The sequence below is a fragment of the Chrysemys picta genome, chromosome 4 (assembly GCF_011386835.1).
Source record: "Chrysemys picta bellii isolate R12L10 chromosome 4, ASM1138683v2, whole genome shotgun sequence".
NCBI lineage: Eukaryota > Metazoa > Chordata > Testudines > Emydidae > Chrysemys > Chrysemys picta.
The window spans coordinates 1089067-1107445 of NC_088794.1; the positions used below are offsets into that span (position 1 = coordinate 1089067).

The 18379-nt window shown below is 55.3% G+C and overlaps 2 long non-coding RNA genes across 2 annotated transcripts; one reads left to right on the top strand and one right to left on the bottom strand.

Moving 5' to 3' along the window:
* Positions 1-4501: 4501 nt before the first annotated feature.
* On the top strand, positions 4502-15511 carry LOC135983283 (uncharacterized). Its single transcript, XR_010600862.1, has 3 exons — positions 4502-8066; positions 8882-10273; positions 12695-15511. It is a non-coding gene; the product is annotated as an uncharacterized LOC135983283 (long non-coding RNA).
* LOC135983284 (uncharacterized) lies at positions 13491-18020 on the bottom strand. Its single transcript, XR_010600863.1, has 2 exons — positions 17636-18020; positions 13491-13855 (listed from the first exon to the last, which is right to left on the bottom strand). It is a non-coding gene; the product is annotated as an uncharacterized LOC135983284 (long non-coding RNA).
* Between the last annotated feature and the right edge of the window lie 359 nt (positions 18021-18379).

Sequence of the window (18379 nt, forward strand, 5' to 3'; positions counted from 1 at the left end):
CGCCAGCCACGTCTCCTCTCCACTAACCGCCCCGCCAGCCACGGCTCCTCTCCACTAGCCGCCTCACCAGCCACGGCTCCTCTCCGCTAGCCGCCCCGCCAGCCACGGCTCCTCTCCACTAACCGCCCCACCAGCCACGGTGCCTCTCCGCTAACCGCCCCGCCAGCCACGGCTCCTCTCCACTAGCCGCCCTGCCAGCCACGGCGCCTCTCCGCTAGCCGCCCCGCCAGCCACGTCTCCTCTCCGCTAGCCGCCCCGCCAGCCACGTCTCCTCTCCACTAACCGCCTCACCGCTCCACCAGCTGCTCTTGCTGGCCATCCTTTACTCACCTTCTGCTGCCACTTGCCTCTGTGGTGACCTCGGCAGGTCAGTCTCTTGAGGTCACCCCCAGCCCTCGGTGAGTGTCAGCTCTCGCGAGCACTTGACATAACAAAAGCTGTTTATCTGTGTCTTGAACAACGGGAGGAACAAGCTAAACCAGGCAGGGCTCCGGCATTTGAGTCCCTGGCTTAGCAAGGTCCTTTCAGCTGAGGGTGACTCCCCCCCCCCCTCCACTGGGGACAGGTTAAGCACAGTTCTGCTCCCCTTTATTCATACAGTAAAGACAACAACACTGATAACATTTCACTCCCCAGCGTTCAGCACTAAAGTGACGTGTAAGCCAACACCAGCCAAAGCTGATCACTCGGAGCAACGCAGCTCTGTCTGCTGGGTACCTAGGCAGAGCAGGTGTGTTCATGTAAATCTAGTTTGCTCCGGCAGTCTCTCCCCCGCCCAGCTGTCTGTCAGGGGGGAGTCATTCCGGTCCTGCTGACATATTTTTACTCAAAGGAGGGAGCTAAGGATAGGTGTGTGCGTGAGGGAACTGGCCAGTGTGTGAGTCCCACACCCAATGGGTGAGACTTGACATGTCAGAGGCCAGGTCATCTCGACAGTCCCCTTGTACGATCTCAGATATGGGCCACCGGCAGGCAGCTCACGTCCTGGGATGCTGACAGATGGGGGCCTCTGTCCCCTCAATATCCCATCAATGATTTAGATAATAGCATAGGGAGGACACTGGTACATTTTGCGGCTGATACGAAGCTGGGAGAGGATGAAAGTGCTTTGGAGGACAGGATTAAAATTCAGAATGATCTGGACAAACTGGAGAAATCATCTGAAGCCAATAGGATGAAATTCAATAAGGACAAATGCAAAGTGCTCCACTTAGGAAGGACCAATCAGTTGCACACATACACAATGGGCAATGACGGCCGAGGAAGGAGTCCTGTGGAAAGGGATCTGGGGGTCAGAGTGGATCACAAGCTAAATATGAGACAAGAGTGTAACGCTGTTGCAACAAAAGCAAACATCCTTCTGGGAGGTATTAGCAGGGGTGTTGTAAGCAAGACACGAGAAGTAATTCTTCCACTCAACTGATTAGGCCTCAACTGGAGTATTGTGTCCAGTTCTGGGCACCACATTTCAGGAAGGATGTGGGCAAATTGGAGAGAGTCCAGAGAACAGCAACAAAAATGATGAAAGGTCTAGAAAACATGAGCTATGAGGGAAGATTGAAAACACTGGGTGTGTTTAGTCTGGAGAAGAGAAGACTGAGAGAGGACATGAGAACAGTTTTCAAGTATGTAAAAGGTTGTTACAAGGAGGAGGGAGAAAAATTGCTCTTCTTAACCTCTGAGGACAGGACAAGAAGTAATGGGCTTAAATTGCAGCAAGGGCGGTTTAGGTTGGACATTAGGAAAAACTTCCTACCTGTCACGGTGGTTAAGCACTGGAATAAATTGCCTAGGGAGGTTGTGGAATCTCCGTCATTGGGGATGTTTAAGAGCAGGTTGGACAAACCCCTCTCAGGGATGCTCTAGATAATTTGATTTAGTTGGGGATTGGTCCTGCTTTGAGCAGGGGGTTGGACTAGATACCTCTTGAGGTCCCTTCCAACCTGGATACTCTGTGATTCTGTGACTCTAATACTCAGTCCTGCCACGAGTGCAGGGACGGGACTAGCCACCTCACGAGGTCCCTTTGTGACACCAGGGTGCGAGCTGGACTTTCAAAGAGCAGTGTCCCCTTAACTCTCCAGCCCAGAGCACCTCTCCCACGGCTCTGCCAGTGACCGGCAGCCTTTTCCGGGCCTTGCTCTCCCCAGCCATTAGCCTGTGACGGCCCAGCCAGCACAGATACGCAGGCTGTGCCGGCCCCTCCGGCACCGTGTAGAGGGAGACGCCCGCACAGCCCACAGCCCCCGCCTTGCCCCCGGGAATGTGCATCTTGCACAGCTCCGGACCCCCCTGGGTCAGTGTACGCTCGTTGATTAGTTCATCGTCCCATCGAAGGGTAACGGACGGCACCAGCCGTGGTTAACCTGAGTCGAGATTCCCCAGACGCGCCCGTCAGAGAGAAAATATTCAAACGAGGAGATTACCTAGAGACAGACCGATCTGAAATGATGGTAAGTGACCCAGCCCAGCAGTCAGAGCGGGTTACAAAAGGGAAGGAAAGGGTAAAGCCACAATTGAATTCCTGAACTTTATAAGGCTGATGGTTCCACAGGCCGAATGGATGGGCCCCCAGACGCTGCCGTACACGTCCCAGGCTGTCTCCATTCAGCGGGGGCCAGTCCCCCAGGTCAGCCATGGAGCTTTGTCTTTCCCATGTTCATGCTGCCAGGCAGGGATAGGGGTGGAGAGGGGACCAGATGCCTTTGCCCGCTTTTCACACTGTGCCGGGTCACGGGCTCAGGCATCCCTGGCCTGCGTGAGCTGCCACGTGTCCTTCAGGTGACTGGTAAATTTCTCGTCTACACCTCTCCGATGAAGCAGTTAACGGTGTGTCCACCCCTGTGCTCATTCCTAGTGTCTCTGAAGGGCTGGTCGGTGGGCGTCCCCCAGAACGACAGCGTGTTTCAGTAACAAACACATAGCAGAACCTTGCACCTCCACGTGCAATGACTCTACATACATTTTAGCCGGACAATGAGGTTCAGCAAATTATGACTTTTCAAATGAGACCTCACATGGCATTGTTTGTACAAAACACGTCATACCCCTACAGCTGTGGGGACTGTGGGCTGGAGGGTGTTACCTGGGGTCCAGCGGGTCACGCCCTTCCAGGCCTTCCCCTCTGGGATTCTACGGTGAAAGGCTGGTCTGGCTGCTGGGGGGACGGGAGGAGGGCAGCAGCGAGACCGATGGGGACGGGGGCCTTTCCCCAGTGCCGGCTCCTGGCAGATCCTCCAGCTCGGATCTCCCAGCCTGGTGCTTTGCCGCTGTGGCCCTGCTCATTGCCAGCAGCCGGGCGGCCTCGGGGCAAGTGATGCCTGGGCAAACTTGTATTTTGGTGCCTCAGGCCCTCACTGCCTCCCCGGGCCCCCATGCACCCCCCCATCCCCCCAGGCCCTCACTGCCTCCCCAGGCCCCCATGCACCCCCCCAGGCCCTCACTGCCTCCCCGGGCCGCCATGCACCCCCCCATCCCCCCAGGCCCTCACTGCCTCCCCAGGCCCCCATGCACCCCCCCAGGCCCTCACTGCCTCCCCGGGCCCCCATGCACCCCCCCATCCCCCCAGGCCCTCACTGCCTCCCCGGGCCCCCATGCACCCCCCATACCCCCAGGCCCTCACTGCCCTCCCAGCCCCCCAGGCCCTCACTGCCTCCCCAGGGCCCCCACTCACACCTCCCCAGCCCCCCAGGGTGCTGCTGCATCCCTGGGCTCCCCACCCCCATCACCACAGGCCCCCATTTCCTCCCCTGGCCCCCCACCCAGCCCCCCGTGCCAAACTCCCGCTGCTGCCCTGAGCCCCCCACGCAGCCCCCCGTGCCAAACTCCCGCTGCTGCCCTGAGCCCCCCACCCAGCCCCCCGTGCCAAACTCCCACCCGCCCATCCCCCCAAGCTGCTGCTGCCTCCCTGGGCCCCCCACCCACTCCCCCATCCCTCACTGTTTCCCCAACCCCATTGCCCCGAGCTCCCTCTCGCAGCCCTGGAGCCCAGACCTGCCCTGCTTCTTGCCTTTTGACCCCGGCGCTCACCCGTAAAGCCCATCAGCAGATCAAACCCCCATGGCTCCTGGCCCCCTGGCACTGCCCCAGCCCCCCATGTGGCCGCCCCGTTCTCCGTGTACACCACCACGTACACCACCCCCGGCCGGTGCTCCCCGCGGTGGCTCCCGTTCAGGCACTTGGGGGAGGCCCCGTACTGGTCGATCAGGCACCGCTCGCTGAACCTCGCCAGGTCTCGGCTTCTCACCCAGCAGTAGTAGACGGCTTCTTTGATGAAGGACGCCTTCCTCTGAGGCCAGTCCGCCGACTTGGGCCCCGTGCTTCGGAGATAGGGGGACACCGTTTCGGTGTAGCCAATGTAGAAATACTTTGCATGGCTCCAGAAGATCTCCAGGATTTTCCTCTCCAGCTCTTCACACGACAGCTCCATTTCTGGCACCATCCTCCGGCTCCTTTGGCCACGCCGAGCTTAGCCCCAGGGCCCCACAGCCTGCGTCCAGCCGGTGACCTGCACGGGAGAGACACGTCCCCTTTCAGCCAGGCGTAGCCCAGCCGGCCCCTGAGCGTGAGCTCCCCGTGCCCCGCGGTGACTCAGTGAGCAAGGACAAGCCCTGCTGGGGTAAGCAGGGAGCATGGAGCTGGGTGGGGGTCGATGCACAGCGTCTGTGGGTCCATCACGGCCCGGGGGGCGGCAGGGCTGGAACCCGGCAGTGTAGCCATTTGGCTGGGGCTGGAGCCTGAGCTCTGGGACCCTCCAGCCCACCTGAACATCTGCGCTGCACTTGTACCCCGGCGAGCCCGAGTCAGCCAGGCCGGCCGCGGGGGGCACCGCAGCGCAGAGACGCCCCAGGAGCCCAGCGCTGGAGCCTGCCTCTGGCGCCGGTGTCTGCCCGGCTCAAGAGAGGGCAACAGACTGGACGGGGCTCAGGGAAGGGCCACGGGAAGGAGGCGAGGGCCGGAAAACCCGCCTGGCAGCCCGACGCTGAGGGAGCTCGGATGTGGAGCCGGGAGGGAGGGTGAGAAATGACACGACCAGGGGTGACATTACACCCCATATTCCTCATAGAAACGTTCTGATGAGATAATTCTGGCAAACCTCTGCTGTGATTTGTACACGATACCCCACGAGGGGTGTCACCTGGCACAGGAATCCATCGAGGATACCAGGGCTCGCCCCCTGACAGACGTGCGAACCCCGCTTGAAAACAAACCCTGTAAGGCAGGGAGCGACCTCATTGGGGTTCTTCTCTTTCTCTGACTCCCTGCCCAAGGCCGGTGCTTGGAAACACCCGAGAAACACGGACTGAAGTGGGGACAAGGGTTGAACCCAGGCTAGAAAGATTCCTAGCCTGGGAAAGTGAGACCTGGAGTTTTAAGCTGCCAGGAAGCGCATCTGGCCTTCAAGAGTCTCGGCAGCCTGCCTGAAACAACGTTCGGGGGAGTTTGCTACAGCTCCAATTTCATTACTGTTGTCAGCTTAGATTGTGTGTTTTGTTTATTTCCTAGGTGTGACCAAGTGAGGTTTTATTCACCTTGTTGTGTTGCAGGTGAGTCTTACTGTCCTGTACTAATACTGTGTGTGCCTCGGTTTCCCTGGGTGCTGCACCCGGTGGCGGGAACTGGGGGTGTGAGTTTTGCTGGAAATGAGGCTGCTGGGCTGTCTGCACGTAGGCGATGGCCGATGCCCTTTGTAACCTGAGAGCCAGGAGGGGGGTGCTACCGGTGACGCTTTGCCCGGGAAGCAGGACAAACGCCACACGGGTGGGTCAGAGGCCAGGCAGGGGGGTCCAGGGCAGTCTGCTGTGGGGGGACTCAGATGGGGGAGTCCAGGCTGTCTGGCCCGGGGTTCCCCCAAGATGGACTTGGCTGAAAGTCACTGATTTCTGTGCTAACAAGCTCTGTGCTACCCAACAAACCTTCTGCTTTACCTGGCTGGCTGAGAGGCACGTCTGAGTGCGGAGTTGCGGGGCAGGCCCCCTGGCTGCTCCCCCAAGGGGAAGTGTGGGTGGGAACAGGGATACTGGCTGCTCCGAGGTCAGACCCAGGAAGGTCGAAGCCAAGGAGGCTTTTTGCCCTGGCCAGCGAGCTCTGAGGGGGTCGCGCCGGCTGGGACCGGTGCCAGACGCATTCACGTGAGAAATAAGGCACAAAGATTCGGCGGGGAAGGGAATAGGCAGGTGCTGGTGCTCACTGGGGCTGGGGCAGATTCTCCCTCCTTCACAGGCTCAAAACTCACCGCTCGAGCCCAGCCGGGAGCGATGGGGCCGGGGCAGGAATCGCCGGGGAGAGTCTCCGGCCTGGGTCACGCAGGAGCTCAGACGGGATGGGCACCACGGGCCCTGCTGGCCTCGGCGTCTGGGAAACTCCAGTCTCTGGCCAGGACCCAATCCCCCCACAAACACCCAGCTCTCCCACCACCCCAGAGACCCCTGGCAGCCCCAACTCTGACCCCCGCCCCCTGCCTGGACTCACCCAGCCGCGGGAGGAGCCGTGTTAGCGCCGTGGCCGTTCCCTGCTCCGCATCGCTGCTCCCAGCGCCTGGCTTTAAACCACATCGGGCCCCGCCCCGCAGGGAATCGGTGACGCTTTGTTTGCAGACGGGCCGGTCTCTGTCAGGTGCGTTTGCTGCACGACAGACCTGTTCCTCCACTGTTTCCAGGTGTTCTCCTGTGTGGGGCGAGAGGCCCAGAAGTGACGTCTCTCCCATCCTTTAGAGCCTTTCCCTTGGCGAGAACGAGCTTGTTTTAAGCTAAGTTCTCAGCCCCGTTTGAGGAAAACGACAGGTCCCAAAATGGAGTTCAGTGTCACGTGGCCTGTCCCACGCCCTGCAGAGTCATAGCCGCCATTATCCACCGGTGAAGCTCTGCCACGGTCCATTGTCTTTGCTGACGGGCCGTTAGTCGTCTCTAGGATAATTATATTCAGCAAATCAGTTTTGCGTCCGAAGCTCTGAACACGGACTGTCTCCGTATCTCAAACGTGGTTCCACCTGGGGACCGCCCACGAGGCAGACGGCTTCCAGCCCAGACAGCTGGCTGGGACCGGCCTGTTCAGGGCAATGGGCCATTAGGAAAAGCAATAGGCCTGAGGTGAAGCGTATCCCACCTGGGGAGCCTGCCTGAGAACGCCCCAGACAGCCTGGGAGCGAGGGCTGCCATGGCTCCGCGGGCGTGGGACCCACACGCGTCACATCGGCAGCAGCGCTGGCTGGGTTGGTCTGAACGGATGATAGGCGTGTGCATGGGGCTGCCTGGAGAGACCACGGGGACCCACGACCGGCCACGGACACACAAACTTCTACGGGAAGCAGGGGAAAGCCAGGGGACCAGATTGGGCACGCAGGCTGGGGGGCCAGAGAGGCAGGGATGTGGTCCCCATGGGCGAAGACCCCATTAGCCCTGGATTGCAGGTGATGGCAAATAAATGCCACCTTGCGTTGCTGACAATTCCTGCTGGCTGCATCGTTCCCAAAGGGGTAAAGTCTCTGGCGGGGTCTAAATCCATCTGGACTCGCTGGGGAGCCCTGGGGGGACGGACGCCTGGGGGAACCAGAGGGCCCAGCTTGGGGGGGTGCGGCCACAGAGCACGTCGCCCTGGAGCCCCAGCTTGGCCAGACGTGGCTGCAGAGATCACTGGGGAGATGGTCTGGCTGGGGCTGTGCGGGGGGCCGGCTGGATGGGCCCCAGGGCCCGGCTGGCCTGAGGGGCTCTGGGCCTGTGTGCAGTAGGGAGAGCCGCTCCCCACCCGCAAAGACACAGTGACTGGCTATCTCAGCACCTGCCCTGGGGGGTGATTCCCAGCAACGCTCCTGACTCTGACTCAGCTCCTGCAAGCCACCCTGGGGGGAGAGGGCGGGGGGGCCGACACTTACCAGGCTCACGCAGTGAGTCACCGGATCGGCTCGCCCAAGAGTCCTGAAGGAAGTGAAATATGAAATTGCAGAACTACTAACTGTGGTTTGTTACTTATCGCTTAGATCAGCTTCTGTCCCAGACACCTGGGGGATAGCTCATGTGAATCCGATTTTTAAAAAAGGCTCCAGAGGAGACCCCGGCAATCACCGGCCGGTAAGTCTGACTTCAGTACCAGGCAACTGGTTGAAACTATAGTAAAGAACCGAATTGTCAGACACATCGATGAACATAATTTGTTGGGGAAGAGCCAACGTGGTTTTAGTAAAGGGAAATCATGCCTCGCCAATCTACTAGAATTCTACTAGAGGGGGTCGACAAGCACATGGACATGGGGGATCCAGTGGACAGAGTGTGCTTGGACTTTCAGAAAGCCTTTGACAAGATCCCTCCCCAAAGGCTCTTAAACCAAGTAAGTGACAAGGGCTAAGAGGGAAGGTTCTCTCATGGATCAGTAACTGGTTAAAAGACAGGAAACAAAGTGTGGCAACAGGGTTAAAGGATTTAAAGTTGTAAGAAACAGAGCAACTGTCATGCTAAGTCTTAGCCTAATATCGCGTGATCTGTAGAAGCAGGGCTCACGTCAGAAGCGTGTGGGAAGACAGCAGAGTAGAGTCAGCGTGACCCTGCCTTGAGATAGCGATGTTTTGCGAACAGAAGTGAGAAAATACAGGAATGGGCAGGACAGAACATAAACAAACTGCAGATGTTTGTGATTAATGCAGGCCACTAAACTGTATAAACGCTTGTGTGATATTGTTTGTACTTTGAAGAACCGAGGCAGAGATGCTCTCTGCCAGCTGTGTCCTTCCCTTGCAATTGCATGTCCTCAATGAAGCTGTCTCTGACTTTGTTGCTTCCAACCTGAGAGTGGAGTTCGTTTCTTCCACAAAAGGGTAGGAATAAATGGTCAGTTTTCAGAACGGAGAGGGGTAAACAATGAGGTGACAGCGCCCCCTTGTTCCCTCCAGGGATCCCCAGCGAGTCCAGATGGATTTAGACCCCGGCAAAGACTTCACGCTTTTGGGAATGATGCAGCCAGCCCGGATTGTCAGCGGCACAGGGCTCCAGGCGGCCTTTGCAAAGCAAGCTGGTGTTTATTCATCCCCTGCAATCCAGGACTAACGGGGCACACACACAAGAATAGATCAGGGATTTTTAAAAACTGTATTATTACAGTTTGTAACTAATTCGGGGGATTGTGTTATTATTGTTGTTGTTGTTGTTGTTGTTGTTGTTACTTCTTGGTACTGCCTCCCCTTAGCAGTGCCGGTTTCATGAAAGAAAGAAAGAAAGAAAGCTACTCTGTAATATCGACAAGTGCTTAACAGCAGCGAAACACAGAACGTTAGACACTGCGCAGATGACAGGCGCTTATTTTCAAATTGTATTTTTACTTAGATCTGTAAAATAACAAAATTTGTGCAAAAGTGAGTGCGGTGCCGTGTCTCATACCAATAGCAGTAATGGAGTCAGGTGTTAGTGAGTCACGTGCGTGATTGTGATCGGTAAACAGAAATGCCAAAACAATTAGAAAAATCAATTCCTGTTCTTAATACCAGAGAAAACCCTTAATCACGGACGTTACCATGAGGTCAATATGTTTTTAGTGGAGTGACTAACCTGGAGTAGGTAATGGCAGGAACAGAGCGTGTCGGTGAGAGAAAGCACCAGACCGACCGTTCAGCGTGTGACAGCCGGAGCCGGGAAGCCGCCCGCCAGGCAGAGTTCCTTGCTCAATTCCGGGCCCAGACGCGGCTGGCTTTTTGGGCTGGGTTCTGAGTTACCGAGTGGCGTTACGCAGACCGCTAGCACGCTTTGTGCAGCTTTTAATCGTCAACTCCACTTACGATAATCAGATTTGGGTTTGTATTTTTTTATTTGTTCATCACATGTTGTAAGTAGCGGGTGACAGGTTCTGGGTTTGGGGGGTTCTTCCGCTTTTGTTTTTTGCTTTTCATCCTCACTCCATCTCTGCTGCGCGCACACACAGATCTAGGGGGAACTTTAAAAGCCTTTAAAAAACCTTCCTTGGTTGGCCCCGAGGCAGGTCCGAATTGTGTTTATAAACAGGGTGATTAAGAGAAGAAAGGGCTCTTAGGATGTTTCCTAAAGTTAAAGGATCTGTTCCAAGCTTGGGGAACCGCAAAAAGTGAGTCACCGAAATGATAGAAAGTAACTGAAGATTTTTCTACAATTGTTTCAATTGTTGGGTTCAAGAGGTGGTAACAGAGTTACTAATCTCACACAGGACGTGCAGTGGATCCAATCCACCCGGATGTCCGGAAGGGTTTGGATCCAGTTCCACATGGGAAACTATTCGTTACATTGAAGAAGATGGAGATTAATAGGAGAACTGGAAGGTGGGTAAGGAACTGGTTGAAGGGGAGACTACGATGGGTCACACTGGAAGGTGACCTGTCAGGCTGGAGGGAGGTCACTAGCAGAGTTCCTCAGGGATCGGTCTTGGGACCAACCTTATTTAATGTTTTGTTACTGACCTTGGCACAAAAAGTGGGCGTGTGCTAATAAAATCTGCAGGTGACACAAAGTTGGGAGGTGTTGCCAACACAGAGAATGACTGGAATATCCTACAAGAAAATCTGGACGACCTTAAGTATTGGGAGTAGCCGTGTTAGTCTGTATACACAAAAACAATGAGGAGTCCGGTGGCACCTTAAAGACTAACAGATTTATTTGGGCCTAAGCTTTCGTGGACGACCTTGTAAACTGGAGTAATAGAAATGGGATGAAATGTAATAGTGCAAAGTGCAGGGTCCTGCATTTAGGGACTAACAACAAGAATTTGTGCTATAAACTAGGGACGGATCGGTTGGAAGTGACAGGAGGAGGAGAAAGACCTGGGCGTGTTTGTTGATCACAAGAGGATGACTAGGAGCCGTCAATGTGATGCGGCCGTGAAAAAGGCTAACACGGGCCTGGGGAGGATCAGGTGAGGTGTTTCCAGAGGAGACAGGCCCAGGAAGTGTTAGGATACGCTGGTGGAGCTGGTGGTGAGATCTCAGCTGGAGCACTGTTTGTGAGCAATTCTGGTCTCCCAGAGGTTTTTACCCACGAAAGCTTATGCCCAAATAAATCTGTTCGTCTTTAAGGTGCCACCGGATCCTTGTTGTTTTGTAGATACAGACTAACACGGCTACCCCCGACACCAGGGACCCACAGACACCAGGACCCAGAGACGGAGCGTGGACTGTGACGAGTTCTCTGCTGCTAACAACTTCCACCCCCCGGGCAGGGAGTTTGTTTGTAAACACAGGCAGGGTGATTCAGATAACGAAAGGCTTGTTATTACATTAAATTAAATTAAATTAAATTAAATTAAATTAAGGTGATCCTGAAAACACTGCCAGGCTCTCCAGTTAAAAGACAGGGAACAAAGGGTAAGAATAAATGGTCCTTTTCAGACTGGAGAGAGGTAAATAGTGGTGTCCCCTGAGGGCTTGCGCTGGTCTGGGAAGGGCCAGGGCTGTTCAGCATATTCATAAATGATCTGCGAAAAGGGGTAACCAGGGAGGTGGCAAAGTTTGCAGATGATACAAAATCCCTCAAGATAATTAAGCCCAAAACAGTCTGGGAAGAGCTACCTTTGCCTTGGCAGACTTGGCGAGACCAGAGCGTTGGGAATCATTAGGAACGGGCGAGAGAAGATGGAAAATGTCAGAACACCGCTATATAAATCCCTGATACGCCCACAGCTTGAACACTGTGCGCAGATGTGGTCGCCCCATCTCCAAACACAGACTGGAATTGGAAAGGGTTCAGAAAAGGACAACAAACATGATTGGGGGTCTGGAACAGCTTCTGTCTGAGGAGAGATTAAAAACACTGACACCGTTCAGCTTGGCAAAGAGACGGTTAAGGGGAGATACGATTGAGGTCTATAAAACCATGACGGGTGTGGAGAAAGTGGATAAGGAAGTGTTGTTTACTCCTCCTCATAACACAAGAACTAGGGGTCACCCAATGACATTAGTTGGCAGCAGGTTTAAAACAAAGGAAGTATTTCTTCCCCCAACGCCCGGACAGCCTGGGGAACTCAGTGCCAGAGGATGTTGTGAAGGCCAAGACTATAACAGGGTTCAGAAAAGAACTAGAGAAGTTCCTGGAGGGTAGGTCCATCAATGGCTATTAGCCAGGATGGGCAGGGATGGTGTCCTAGCCTCTGTTTGCCAGGAGCTGGGAATGGGCGACAGGGGATGGATCACTTGATGATTCCCTGTTCTGTTCCTTCCCCCTGGGGCACCTGGCACCAGCCCCTGCCGGCAGACAGGACACTGGGCTGGACAGAGCAGTGTGGCCGTTCTCATGTTCTTAAAGAAATGAGGCCCCGTGATCCATTGGCCACATGCCCCGACATCCAGGCTCAGCAGAGACAGAACTAACTGAACTGAAATAGCCAAAGGCCGAGCTGCTCTCTCCAGGTTTGGGTGGGCCTGGGAGACGCTCTCCTCCCAACCCTCACACACAGTTGTGCCGGGCAGAGGGCTGTGAGGTGACTCAGCCGGGAACACCCCCAGGCTCCAGCTGCAGGGGGAAGCCGCTCTGCTACCAATCAGCTTGGCTGGAAAGCAGCGGCTGAGTGGTGCCCCACAAGGACTTGACATTTCCTCGCTGACTTTTAGCTTTAAAGCAGGGGCTGACATGGGCTCCTGTGATTCGGATCCACTGTCTCCTGCCATTAGCAGTGTGACGAAGTGGGAATGTTTTTAATGTTTTCTCTGAATACTGTGTGAGTGCCTCAGTTTCCCCTTTGCATTTCTTAGGTATCTAGGTGGGGGGATCAGGGGGTGTGATTGTTGCAGAGCCCAAGAAGGCCCCTGTGATCCTGTCTGCACAGAGAATGGCCGACACCCTGTCTCCTGATGGCCTGGGCCCCTCCCCTGCAAGGTGCCAGCTGAAGGTGTTGGAGAACGAAGAGATCAGGTGCCTCCTGGCCCCGGAAAGAGACAAAGGCCGGAGGAGGGGCTGGAGAGTTTCAGTTTGGAGCTGGCTGGGGAAATGGAGGGAGCCCCAGGGCCGGAGTCTGGGCTCACTGCCCCCCAAGATGGACCTGACTGAGGGGTCCTGTTCGCTGTACCTACAGGCTCTGTTTTAGACCGTATTCCTGTCATCTAATAAACCTCTGTGTTACTGGCTGGCTGAGAGTCACGTCTGACTGCGAAGTGGGGGGTGTGACAGTGCCGCCCGTGGAGCCAGCTGAGGTCACTCAATCAGGGAGAACTGCAAACAGAACGGGGCAGCCAAACCCCAAACGCTGGTGGATCTTCCAATACTTAGATTTCCCAACCAGCCTCTGTATTACCTCACTGGTTACTCAGAGTCCAACCAACGCAGTTCCCTTAAAGTGCCCAGCGTCCGGCCTCCGTCCAGACACACGTCAGATATGATGATGTTACTGACAATCTGATCTCATCATATAAAAGAAAAGGTTCTTCCAACCCCAAAGGATCAGCCACACACCCAGGTTCAATTATAACTTAGATCTTACCCCAAAATACACCCTATAGTCAATTCTTATTAACTAAGCTAAAATGTATTAAAAAGAAAAGCAAGAGAGTGTTGGTTAAAAGATCAATCTACAGACAGACTTGAATTCAATTCTTGAGGTTCAGACACAGCAGAGATGAGCTTGTCGTTGCCAAAAGTCCTTTTAGAAATAGTCCAGAGGTTATAGTCCAATGTCCATATTCAGGGTGGCTCCAGTCAGTGACTGGGGATCTCAATCCTTGTGGCTTAAGGTTTCCCCCTCTTGAAACCCAAAGCAGATCTGAGATGAAGCAGGATCGTGTCCCAGGGTCTTATACATTTCCAGCAGCCTTTCGGCCTGAGAAAACAATAGGCTTAATTCTCCTTCTCCCAAACATCCTGGCAATTAGCACAGGGTCATTTATCCATTAAACAGTTCAGATCCAGGTTACCACAACCTTCAAAGAGACATAAAGACAATAATACTATTTCACTCAAGTGTCTTCCTAAATATTAATATTCCTTTTTTAATCTTTGAATTAAAACTATAGCAATAGACAAGACTTGTTTGCTTATATCACAAGCCCTGAGTAAACATCTCCCCTTCTATCTCTAAAATGCAGACTTACATTTCAAAGCTCTATTCATTTATCTATCTTCCTACCCAGTCTAGGTTCACCCATGGGTCAGGTCAGTCGGTGAGTTAATTCACTCTTTCTGGCCCTGTCACCTTCTAATGAAATATTATATTACACTCATAACGTCTCAGGGGGTGCAGGACCCTCTGCCCCCCCCCCCAGGACCCCGCCGGGGCGGACTCGCTGTGGAAAGCGCACGGAGGGGCATATGCTGAATGCTCCAAGGTCAGACCCAGGAGGTGAAGCCGTGTGAGCTTCTTGCCCTGAAGACAGTCTGCTCCTAGGGAGAGGAGGCTCCCCAGAGTCCTGCCTGACTTTGTGGGGAGCAGTTCCAGAGCATCGCCCGGGGACCCGTGACAGGCAGCCTCCAGACAAGTCCTGCCCCCTGCCCCGGAGAGCTGTTCCGATTCCTGATCTAAGAAGGTCCTTTAAACTCTGAGATAAGCCTGACCTGGGCCCTTCCTACCACCGAGCTCAATAACCAGGCCAGTTCTTCCCCAGAAGCTCTGCTGGAAATCTGCCAGGTTCATTCCCACGCAGAAAGAGCAGCTCTCATGCCAGAAAACTGGAACTTTTCAGCCAAAAAACCTGAAACACGTGGTGGCTCCAGGATTCCAGGCTTTTCAATGAAAAGTTTTAATTTTCAGCAGGAAAAACTTTCCAGCCAGCTGAAACCAGGACAAGGTCCCGCTGGGAAGGCTGGGTTCCCCCTTCGCACCCCCCGGGATGAGTAGAGGGCATGGCCCAGAACAATCCCAAGTATTCCCTCTCCAGCGCCCCGCCCCGGCTCTTTTCCTTGTCCCATCTTCCCCTCTGCCTCCTGCCCCATCCCGCTCCCTGCTGCTTCCCTCTAGGGTGACCAGATCGCAAGAGTGAAATATCAGGACACGTTGGGCGAGCGGGGCGGGGGAGGGGAGAGGACGACAATGACAAACACAGATGCACAGAGCCATGAGAGGGGGCCCTAGGAAGCTGCAAGAGGGGTTGTACGGCCCCTGCTGCAGCCCGCACCACAAGCCACAGGGCAAGGACACCTATTGAATTCAATGAGAATTTTGCATGTGAATTGATGTACCTAGTTCTGAGATGATAAAGCCAGAAGGGATCCGGTGATCACCTGGTCTCACCGCCTGTATAGCACAGACATAGAACTTTCCCCAAATAATTCCTAGAGGATAGCTTTTAGAAAAACACCATAACCCTTAGTATATTGTTAATTGTTAATTACTCTCACCATTGAAAAGGTATGCCTTATATCCAGTCTGAATTTGTCTAGCTGCAACTTCCAACCCTTGGCTCATGCTCTACCTTTCTCTGCTAGACTGAAGTGCCCATTAACAACTCTTTGTTCCCCATGTAGATACTTACAGTCTATAACCAAGTCACTTCTTAACCTTCTTTTTGTTAAGCTAAATAGATTGAGGTCCTTGAGTCGATCACTATAAGGCATGTTTTATAATCCTTTAAATCAGTCTTGTGACTCTTCTCTGAACACTCTCCAATTTATCAATATCCTCCTTCAATTGTGCACCCCAGAACTGGACACTGGATTCTAGCAGTGGTTGCACCAGTGCCAAATACAGAGATAAAATAACCTCTCTACTCCTGCTTGAGATTCCGATATTTAGGCATCTGGTCACCCTATTTCTGTATGCATTTCCCCAGGTTTTTTTGTAAAAATCAAAACTGAACTGCCCCAGAAATTCTGGCCTGTGGAATCATCGTGAAACTCGCATGGCTCCAACCCTGCCGATGAACCTTTAGATCCACTGCACAGACTTCTGCCACTTGAGCTAATGGAGTAAGTGATGGCAGAGGCAGTAGGTTGTCATCCTATATGTGATAGATCAGCTCTATAGGGGGATGAGACACTTTTTTTGCCAGTGGGTTTCACAGATACCTGCTGACAGAAGAGGAACTGTGAAACTCAGGAATCCTGGGTCTATTCCAGGCTCCTGACTGGAGTGGTCTCTAGTGGTCAAAGACCCTTCTTCCCCGTCCCCTCCAGTCTATGTCTATCCTATTACTGTCTAACCCGTCCCAGCTCCTCATCTGATTTCAACTGCCCCCCACTACCGCTCTGGATTCCTTGGGACAGGGTCTGGAGGGGATGAGACAGAGGGGAGCAGGACTGGAATGGGGGGAAGTTGAGGGGGTGGGACAGCAGGGGGAGCGATGGGGTGGGATGACGGGGGAGGCTGAAGAAGAGATTTGGGGTAGGGCAAGGCTGAGGGCAGTGGGTTGGGGGAAACAGGGGGACTGTGGGGGAGGCAGAGGGAACAGGGTCAGGGTGGAGGCTGAGGGCAGTGGATTGAGGATGGGGGCACAGGGGGGACACTGCAGGGGAAGCAGAGGGAACAGGGTCAGGGTGGGGGGCTGAGGGCAGTGGATTGAGGGCGGGGGTGTGACGAACTGGGACTGTTCTTACTGTGGTCTGTGAATGCTGACAGGGGAGTGTGGCTAGGATAGTCTGCATTGCGGGATGGGAGTCTGCCCGAAGGAGAATACCTGAGCATGTAACATGAGAACCCAGGAAGGGGTTGGAGGCCAGGTGACACCTTGGCCCGGGAAACTGAACAAAGGCTGTGGGAGGGGTCGCTGAAGGCAGAGTGTTGGAAGCGGGCTGAAGAGATGGCTGGGAGGCAGAGATGGCTCTGACCCCCCAAAGGGGGGTGGGCTGGGATGCCCTGGGACCCCAAGCTGGACCTAACTGAGGGGGTCCTGTTGTCTGTACCTGCAAGACCTGTCTTGGACTGTATTCCTGTCATCCAAATAAACCTTCTGCTTTACTGGCTGGCTGAGAATCATGGTGAATCGCAGGAAGCCGGGGGTGCAGGGCCCTGAGTTCCCCAATACTCCGTGACAGGGGGCACAGGGGGGATTGCGGGGGAGGCTGAGGGAATAGGGTCAGGGGGGCTGAGGGCAGTGGATTGAGGGTGGGGGGCAGAGCGGGGACTGTGGGGGAGGCTGAGGGAACAGGGTCAGGGTGGGGGCTGAGGGCAGTGGATTGAGGGTGGGGGGCAGAGCGGGGACTGTGGGGGAGGCTGAGGGAACAGGGTCAGGGTGGGGGCTGAGGGCAGTGGATTGAGGGTGGGGGGCAGAGCGGGGACTGTGGGGGAGGCTGAGGGAACAGGGTCAGGGTGGGGGCTGAGGGCAGTGGATTGAGGGTGGGGGGCAGAGCGGGGACTGTGGGGGAGGCTGAGGGAACAGGGTCAGGGTGGGGGCTGAGGGCAGTGGATTGAGGGTGGGGGGCAGAGCGGGGACTGTGGGGGAGGCTGAGGGAACAGGGTCAGGGTGGGGGCTGAGGGCAGTGGATTGAGGGTGGGGGGCAGAGCGGGGATTGCGGGGGAGGCTGAGGGAATAGGGTCAGGGGGGCTGAGGGCAGTGGATTGAGGGTGGGGGGCACAGGGGGGACTGCGGGGGAGGCTGAGGGAACAGGGTCAGGGGGGCTGAGGGCAGTGGATTGAGGGTGGGGGGCAGAGCGGGGACTGTGGGGGAGGCTGAGGGAACAGGGTCAGGGTGGGGGCTGAGGGCAGCGTGGCTGAGGGGAGCCCCCCAGAGGGACCTGCCAGGGGGCCAGGTGAGCCCAGCAGTGCTTACCTGGAGCGGCTCCCAGGAAGCATCCAGCAGGCAGGTCCCGCTCTGGCTCCTAGCCTGGGGGGTCGCGTCGCTGGCGGGTCGGGTCACATCGAGGGGGGCGGGGGGGACTCAGTCTCTCTGCGTCTACAAGCCACACACCCCCAGCATGCAGCCGCGCTGCGGAGAATTGCTCCCTGCCTGCCTCACCTGTGCGCCTCGGGCTGCTGCAGTCGGTCGGGTCCTGCCAAGGGGGGTGTATCAGCACAAAGTGCTGCCCTCCCCTTTTGCTACTGGGAGCGGTTTCTGCCACGCAGCGTAGCAGTTTGGTAAACTGTTTGTTAACTTGCTACCGCCTGTCCATGGGGTTGCGAATCAGGAGGGGATGGGGAATGTGGTAAAAAACGATCCCGATCTGCTTCCTGACCGGAGTGGCCGCTTTCATTGCATTCGTGAAAGGGGAGGTAGGGTTTGTAGGTATAGAGCGTGCCCCTGAGCCCAAGTTGAGACCACAGTGGCCCCTTTTCATTTTTTCCACTGGCTTCTCCTTGCTTAGTTCCAATGACTGGGCTGCTCATGCACCTGTCACTGGTCCAGGGATGGTTGCAAAACGGGAGGGATGGGGTTGTGGTGGAAAACACTCCCGGTCTGCTTCCTCTGGGGGGATGGTTGCAAAACGGGAGGGATGGGGTTGTGGTGGAAAACACTCCCGGTCTGCTTCCTCTGGGGGATGGTTGCAAAACGGGAGGGATGGAGTTTGTGGTTGAA